At 40.9% G+C, this 8,062-nt stretch overlaps 1 pseudogene; it reads right to left on the reverse strand.

The window, feature by feature from the left end:
- Positions 1-52: 52 nt before the first annotated feature.
- Positions 53-1,596, reverse strand: LOC121024678 (elongation factor 1-alpha 1-like; annotated as a pseudogene).
- Positions 1,597-8,062: the final 6,466 nt, after the last annotated feature.

Here is an 8,062-nt window from a genome sequence, read left to right on the forward strand (position 1 = left end):
GCTGTCTTGATGATGACAGCTTTGTAGTAGAGGCTAAAGTCTGGGATGACACAAACAGTTCTGAGACTGTTCTTCCACCACTGATTTAAGGCTGGGATGACTGGTATTCAGGATAATATTCATTTAGCCTTTTGAGCTTTTGGAACAGACTTGGTGACTTTGCCAGCTCCAGCTACCTTCTTGTCCACTGCTTTGATGACACCCATAGCAGCCATCTGTCTCATGTCACAGCAGAAGAGCTCAGAGGAGGATAGAGAAGTTCTCAACACTCATAGACTTGCCAGGAACCATATCAACAATGGCAGCATCACCAGATTTCAAGAACTTCGGAACCATTTTGTAACTTTTTTCCAGAATGATGATCAATCTCCTTTGGCTCAGTGAGCAGCTAGGTGACAATCCAGCCCAGGTGTATATCCATCGCTGATTTGGCCTGGATGGTTCAAGATAATCACCTGAGCCATGAAGCCAGCTGCTTCTATTGGTAGGTCATTTTTGTTATCGCCAGCCACATTGCCACAATGAACATCTTTGGCAGATATGTTCTTGACATTGAAGCCCACATTCTCCCCAGGAAGAGTGTCACTCAGAGTTTCATGGTATGTTTCAACAGACTTTACTTCAGTTGTGTAACCTTGACTGGAGCAAAGGTGACCACCATGTCAGGTTTAAGAATACCAGTCTCCACTCGACCCACAGGGACAGTACCAATACCATCAATTTTGTAGACATCTGGAGAGGAAGACGCAAGCACTTGTCAGTTGGTTGAGTTGGTGGCAGAATGCAATCCAGAGCTTCAAAAAGTGTGGTTCTACTGGCCTTGCCATCTTTATGGGTGACTTTCCATCCCTTGAACTAAGGCATGTTAGGACTTGGCTCCAGCACGTTTTCATCATTCCAACCAGAAATTGTAATAAATGCTACTGTGTCGGGGTTGTAGCCAATTTTCTTAATGTAGGTGCTGACTTCATTATTATTTCCTCATATCTCCTGGCTGTAAGGTGGCTCAGTAGAATCCACTTTGTTAACACCAATAATAAGTTATTTTACACCCAATGTGTAACATGCTCACAGGTCTGCCCATTCTTGGAGAAACTGCTCCAAATTTACCAACACCAGCAGCAACAATCAGGACAGCACAGTCAGCCTGAGATGTGCCTGTAATAATGTTTTTTATAAAGTCTCTGTGTCCTGGGGCATCAATGATGGTCACATAACACTTGCTGGTCTTGAATTTCTACAGGGAGATATCAATGGTGATACCATGTTCACATTCAGCTTTCAGTTTATCCAAGACCCTTCAGTTATCCAAGACCCATGCATACTTGAAGGAGCTCTTTCCCATCTCAATAGCCTCCCTCTCAAATTTTTCAATAGGTTTTTTGTTGATCCCATCACATTTGTAGATCAGATGACCAGTAGTGGTAGACCTACCTGAATCTGTGTGTCAATTGACGATGATGTTGATATGAGTATTTTTCTTTCCCATTTTGGTTTAGGTTTAGCCGTGGTTTTCATGACACCTGGGTTCTGGCTGTAAACCTGTTGCAAAAAATATATATCACATCTTTATGCATTCACATATCTATGGACTCTTGGGTTGCTTCCATATCTTGGCTATTGTAAATAATGCTGTAATAAACGTAGGGGTAAATATATCTTTTTGAATTAATGTTTTCATGGTTGTTTTTTTTTTTTTTTGGTAAGTAGTGGAATTACTGGATAATATGGTAATTCTATCATGAATTTTTTAAGGAACCACTGTACTGATTTCCACAGTGGCTGCACTAGTTGGCATTCCTCACCAGCAATGCACAAGAGTTCCTTTTTCTCCACATCCTTGCCAACACTTGTTTCTTGTGTTTTTCATTTTAGCCATTCTGACAGGTGTGTGGCGATACCTCATTGTAGTTTTGATTTGCATTTCCCTGATGATGAGTGATGTTGAGCATCTTTTCATGTCTCTGCTGATCACCTGTAATCCTTCCTCAGAGAAATGTCTGTGCATGTCTTCTGTCCATTTTTCGGTTGGAGTATTTGTTTTTTGAGTGTTGAGTTGTATAAGTTGAGTTGTATAAGTTCTTTATATATTTTGGATACTAACCCTTTATTGGATATGACATTTGCAAATATCTTCTCTCATTCAGTAGTAGTCTTTTAGTTTTGTTGATTGTCTCCTTTGCTGTGCAGAAGCTTTTTGTTTTGATGTAGTCCCAATAATTTATTTTTGCTTTTGTTTCCTTTGCCTCAGGAGACATATCTAGAAAAATGTTGCTATGGGTGATGTCAGAGAAATTACTGCATGTGCTCTCTTCTAGGATTTTTATGGTTTCAGGTCTCACATTTAGGTCTTTAATTCATTTTGGGTCTATTTTTATGTATGGAGAAAGTGGTCCAGTTTCATTTTTTCACATGTAGCTGTTCAGTTTTCCTAACACCATTTGTTGAAGAGACTGTCTTTTTCCTATTGCTTATTTTTGCTTTCTTTGTTGAAGATTAATTGACCCCATATAATCATGGGTTTATTTCTTTTTAAATAGAGGTTTAATTTTTTAAATTTTTTATTTTTGAGAGAGAGAGTGTGTGTGTGCATGAGTGTGGGAGGGGCAGAGAGCAAGGGAGACACAGAATCTGAAGCAGACTCCAGGGTCTGAGCTATCAGCACAGAGCCTGATGTGGGGTTTGAACTCATGGACCATGAGATCATGACCTGAGCCAAAGTCAGACGCTTAAATGACTAAGCCACCCAAGTGCCTCAATCATGGGTTTATTTCTGGGTTCTCTATTCTGTTCTATTGATCTGTGTGTCTGTTTTTGTGCCAGTACCATACTGTTTTGATTACTGCAGCTTTGTAATATAACTTGAAGTGTGGGATTGTGACACCTCACCTCCAATTTTGTTTTTCTTTGTTAAGATTGCTTTGGCTATTCAGGGTCTTTTGTGGTTCCATACAAATTTTAGGATTATTTGTTCTAGTTCTGTGAAGAATGCCTATGGTACTTTGATAGGGATTGCATTAAATCTGTAGATTGCTTTTTGTACTATAGACATTTTAACAATGTTCTCTCAGTCCATGAGCATGGATATCTTTCCACTTGTTTGTGTCATCTTCAGTTTCTTTCATCAGTGTTTTATTGTTTGTTTTTTTTTTTTCAACGTTTTATTTATTTTTGGGACAGAGAGAGACAGAGCATGAACGGGGGAGGGGCAGAGAGAGATGGAGACACAGAACCGGAAACAGGCTCCAGGCTCTGAGTCATCAGCCCAGAGCCTGATGCGGGGCTCGAACTCACGGACCGCTAGATCGTGACCTGGCTGAAGTCGGACGCTCAACCGACTGCGCCACCCAGGCGCCCCAGTGTTTTATTGTTTTAAGAGTACAAGTATTTAATCTCCTTGGTTAAGTTTATTCTTATGTGTTTTATTATTTTCAGTGTAATTGTAAATGGGACTATTTTCTTAATTTCTCCTTCTGCTACTTCATTATTAGTGTATAGAAATACAAAGGATTTTTGTATATTGTTTTGTATCTTGTGACCTTACTGAATAGATGTATCAGTTCTAGTAATGTTTTGGTGAAGTCTTTACTATAAAATAAAACATCATGGTGGCATCCATCCTCTTCTGTGTTTCTTGGTATGGACCTGCTTGGGTTGATTTTGTTGGGGGCTCTCTGTGCCTTGGATTTCTGTTTCCTTCCTCATATTCAGGAAGTTTTCAGCTATAATTTCTTCAAATAAATGTTCTGCCACCTTTTTTCTCCTCCTCCTAGGACCCCTGTAATGTGAATGTTATTATACTTGACAGTATTTCTGAGTTCCCTGAAGCCTATTTTCATTTTTTATTATTTCTTTTCTCTCTTTTGTTCATCTTGATTGCTTTCTATTACTCTTCTCCAGGTCACTTATCCATTCTTCTGCTTCCTCTGGTCTGTTAATTATTCCCTCTGATGTATTTTTAATTTTAATTATTGAGTTCTTTACCTCTGGTTGGTTCTTTTTTATGTTGTCTATCTCTTTTTTTAAAAATTTTTTTAAATGTTTATTTATTTTTGAGACAGAGACAGCATGAACGGGGGAGGGGCAGAGAGAGAGGGAGACACGGAATTGGAAGCAGGTTCCAGGCTCTGAGCCATCAGCCCAGAGCCCGATGCGGGGCTCGAACTCACAGACCACAAGATCGACCTGAGCTGAAGTCGGATGCTTAACGGACCGAGCTACCCAGGCGCCCCTATGTTGTCTATCTCTTTGTTGAGAGTCTCACTGAAGTTCTCTGTTTTTTCCACCAAGTCCAGTGAGTATCTTTATGACCATTACTTTAAATTCTCTATCAGGCATATTACTTACCTCCATTTTGTTTAGCTCTTTTGCTGTGATGTTTTCCTGTTCTTTAATTTGGGACATATTCTTATGTCTTCTCATTTTGTCTTACTCCTTGTGTCTGTTTCTATGTGTTAGGAAAGTCAGCTATATCTCCTGCTCTTGAAATTAGCGGCCTTATGAAGAAGAGGTCCTGTAGTGGCCTGTAGTGCAATGTCCTCTGTTCACCAGAACCTGGGGTGTCTCCTGTATGTTGCATGTGCCCTGCTTTTGTGGCCAAGCTGCATTTGCCTTCAGTCCAATCTTCTGCAATGGCTCTCTTTGTTGTGGGCAGATTTTGGTCCCTGTGTTGTTAGTGGGCCATGGTGGAGCCACACTGGGTTTGAATTGAGTCAGACCAGGGTTTTACCAAAGCTGTGGTAGCACCGAACTGTGGGGCACTTTCCCTGTGTTGTCCTCTGAGAAGCTTTCATTGGTGGGTAGGGCCTGCAGTCAGACCCGATGTCTCCCCCAACCCACTGCTAGGGCCACAGTCAGACTGGTGTGTGTGGTTATCTTCCCCTCACTTCGGGGCAGGAGTCACTTTGGAGTTGTGGTGGCCCCTGTGAGGGCTGCTTGCACACTGCCAGGCTTGTGGCACCGCTCTGGATGGGTTCCTGCCAAGGATTGTTGGAGGGGGTGTGTCTACAGGAGAATGCAGGGGCAGGGCCCACAGTGCTAGCAAGTTCTGCCAGTCTGCTGCAGGAGGGGGCTTGCACCCACTGGGGAAAACTCCTGCCCAGGCTAGGATGGAGGGGGGTGCTTCCTGCTGAAGGAAAACCCTAAGGACGGAGCACACTGTTAACAAGCTAGGTGGAGAGTGTTTGCTCTGCACTAGTTCTTACAGGAGTCTCTATATCTAGGGTGAGGTATAGGGGAGGGAAATGGTGCCTGCCAGCTCTTTTATTCTTGGAGAAGGCTCCCTCTCTTCATACCTCTCCCCAGGTATTTTTCAAGCTGCTGCTTCCATGCTGTATCTCAGCAGGGCTATTTGTTGTGCTGTCTCTTTAAGGATGGGGACTCAGTTTCGTATCCCTTCCAGCTCTCCCAGAGCCCAGCTGCTGATTTTTAAAGTGCCGGGTGTCAAGCCCCACTGATTGTAATAACTTGTGAAGTTAGGCCCTTCTAGTTTTCAAACCCGAATGTTATGGGATTTGTCTTGTCAGTTTGGGTCCTCTGTGACTGGGGTGCCTGATGTGGGGTCTGCTCCTCTCCTCTCTCCATGCCCTGGTGTTCCTCCCTCCTGTGGACAGCGCTGTGGGTCATTTTGTCTCCTTACTGTGTTTCTGCACTTCCTACCCTCTTCTATGTGGCCTTTTGTCTACATTTATCTGTCTGTGCCGCTAGTGTTCAGGTCATTTTCTGAGTTATTTACACTGAGGTGGGTGTTATCTAGGTGTATCTGTGGGACAAGGTAAGCCTAGGCTCCTCCTACTCTGCCCTCTCCCCCAGAAGGCTCCAAACGTTATTAATTTTTAATTAATTATTTTTCTTTTCTTTAATTAATTAAATTTTTTTTTTCTTGAGAGAGAATGTGCCTGTGCATGAGTGCAAGAGGGGCAGGGAAAAACAGGGAAAATATTGTATGGAAATGGAAAGGATCTAGGATAATTAAAAGAATCTTTAAAAAGAAGAACATTACTGGAGGACTTAACTTACCCAACAGAATATTTTCTAGAAAGCTACAATAGTTAAGACAGTATTGAATTTGGCATAAAGATAGAAAAATGGGGGAAAAATCGAGTCCAGAAATAGGCCCATACTTATATGGCTACTTGATTTTTTTTATAAAAGCATCAAAATAATCCAACAAGGAACATTTTTTAAATTGAGGTATAATTGATATATTAGTTTCAGGTATATAACATAATGATGTGACATTTGCATACATTGTGAAATGATCGTTGCAATAAGTCTAATATCCATCACCATACATAGATACAATTTTTTTTTCTTATGGTAACTTGTAAGATCTCTTTTTTTGGCAACTTTAAATGTGTAATACAATATTAGTAACTATAGTCACCATGGTGAACTTTACATTCCCTTGACTTACTTTATAACTGGAAGTTTATACCTTTTGACCCCTTTACCTCCTCCACCCCCACTACCAGGAGCCACCAATATGTTCTCTGTATCTATAAGCTCATTTTTTCTTTTAGATTCTACGTATAAGTGAGATCAAATGGTATTTGTCCTTTTCTGATTTACTTAGCATAATGCCTTCAAGGTTCATCTGTGTTGTCACTAAGGGCAAGATTTCATTTTTCTTTTTTTTTTTTTTTAATAATTTTTGTAATGTTTACTTATTTATTTTGAGAGACAGCGTGAGAGAGCAGGGGAGGGGCAAGAGAGAGGATGAGAGAGAATGCCAAGCAGGCTCTGCATTGTTAGTGCAGAGCCCCCTGCTGGGCTTGATCTCATGAACTGTGAGATCATGATCTGAGAGGAAATCAAGAGTCAGATGCTTAACCTACTGAGTCACCTTGGTGCCCAAGATTTCGTTTTTCTTTTTTTTTTTAATTTTTTTTTTTTTAACGTTTATTTATTTTTGGGACAGAGAGAGACAGAGCATGAACGGGGGAGGGGCAGAGAGAGAGGGAGACACAGAATCGGAAACAGGCTCCAGGCTCTGAGCCATCAGCCCAGAGCCCGACGCGGGGCTCGAACTCACGGACCGCGAGATCGTGACCTGGCTGAAGTCGGACGCTTAACCGACTGCGCCACCCAGGCGCCCCAAGATTTCGTTTTTCTAAAGGCTGAATAATATTCCATTGTATATATATATATATACATGCCACATTTCCTTAAAAAAAATTTTTTTTTTTTTTTGAGAAAGTGAGCATGAACAGGAGAGGGGCAGAGGGAGAGAGAGGGAGAGAATCTTAAGCACGCTACCACCCAGTGCGGAGCCTGTGGCAGGGCTCAGTCTTACCACCATAAGATCCTGACCTGAGCCAAAATCAAGAGTTGGGTGCTTAACTGACTGAGCCACCCAGGGGCCCCAACATTTTCTTTATCCATTGATTCATTAGTGGAAACAGGTTGTTTCCATGTCTTGGCCATTGTAAATAATGTTGCAGTGAACATGGAGGTACATATGTCTTTTCAAGTTAGTGTTTTTGTTGTCTTTAGATGTATACCAAGAAGTGGAGTTGCTGGGTCATATGGTAGTTACAGTGTTAATTTTCTGAGGGGCCTCCATACTGTTTTTTCATAGTGGTTTCATAGTAAGGTTACATCCTTCCCAACAGTGCACAAGGTTCATTTTTCTCCACATCCTCACCAACACTTTATTATTTCTTATCTTTTTGCTATTGGTTTGTATGAGTTCTTTATATATTACAGATATGAACTTCTTTTATCATATACATGAATTGCAAATTTTTCTCACATTTATTAGTAAAATGCCTTTTCATTTTGTTGATGGTTTCCTTAGCTCTGCAGAAGCTTTTTAGCTTGATGTAGTCTCATTTGTTTATTTTTATTTTTGTTGCCTTTGTTTTTGGTGTCAAATCCAAAAATTAATCACCAAGACCAATGTCAAGGAGCTTCCTGTCTGTTTTCTTCTAGGAGTTTTGTGATTTCAGGTCTTACATTCATGGTCTTTAATCCTTTTTTTTTTTTTTTAAGTTTATTTTGAAAAAGACAGCACATGGCACAAAAACAGACACATAGACCAATGGAATAGAATAGAAACCCC

The sequence above is a fragment of the Herpailurus yagouaroundi genome, unplaced genomic scaffold, assembly GCF_014898765.1.
Source record: "Herpailurus yagouaroundi ecotype Mexico unplaced genomic scaffold, PumYag 66788, whole genome shotgun sequence".
In the NCBI taxonomy this organism is placed as follows: Eukaryota; Metazoa; Chordata; class Mammalia; order Carnivora; family Felidae; genus Herpailurus; species Herpailurus yagouaroundi.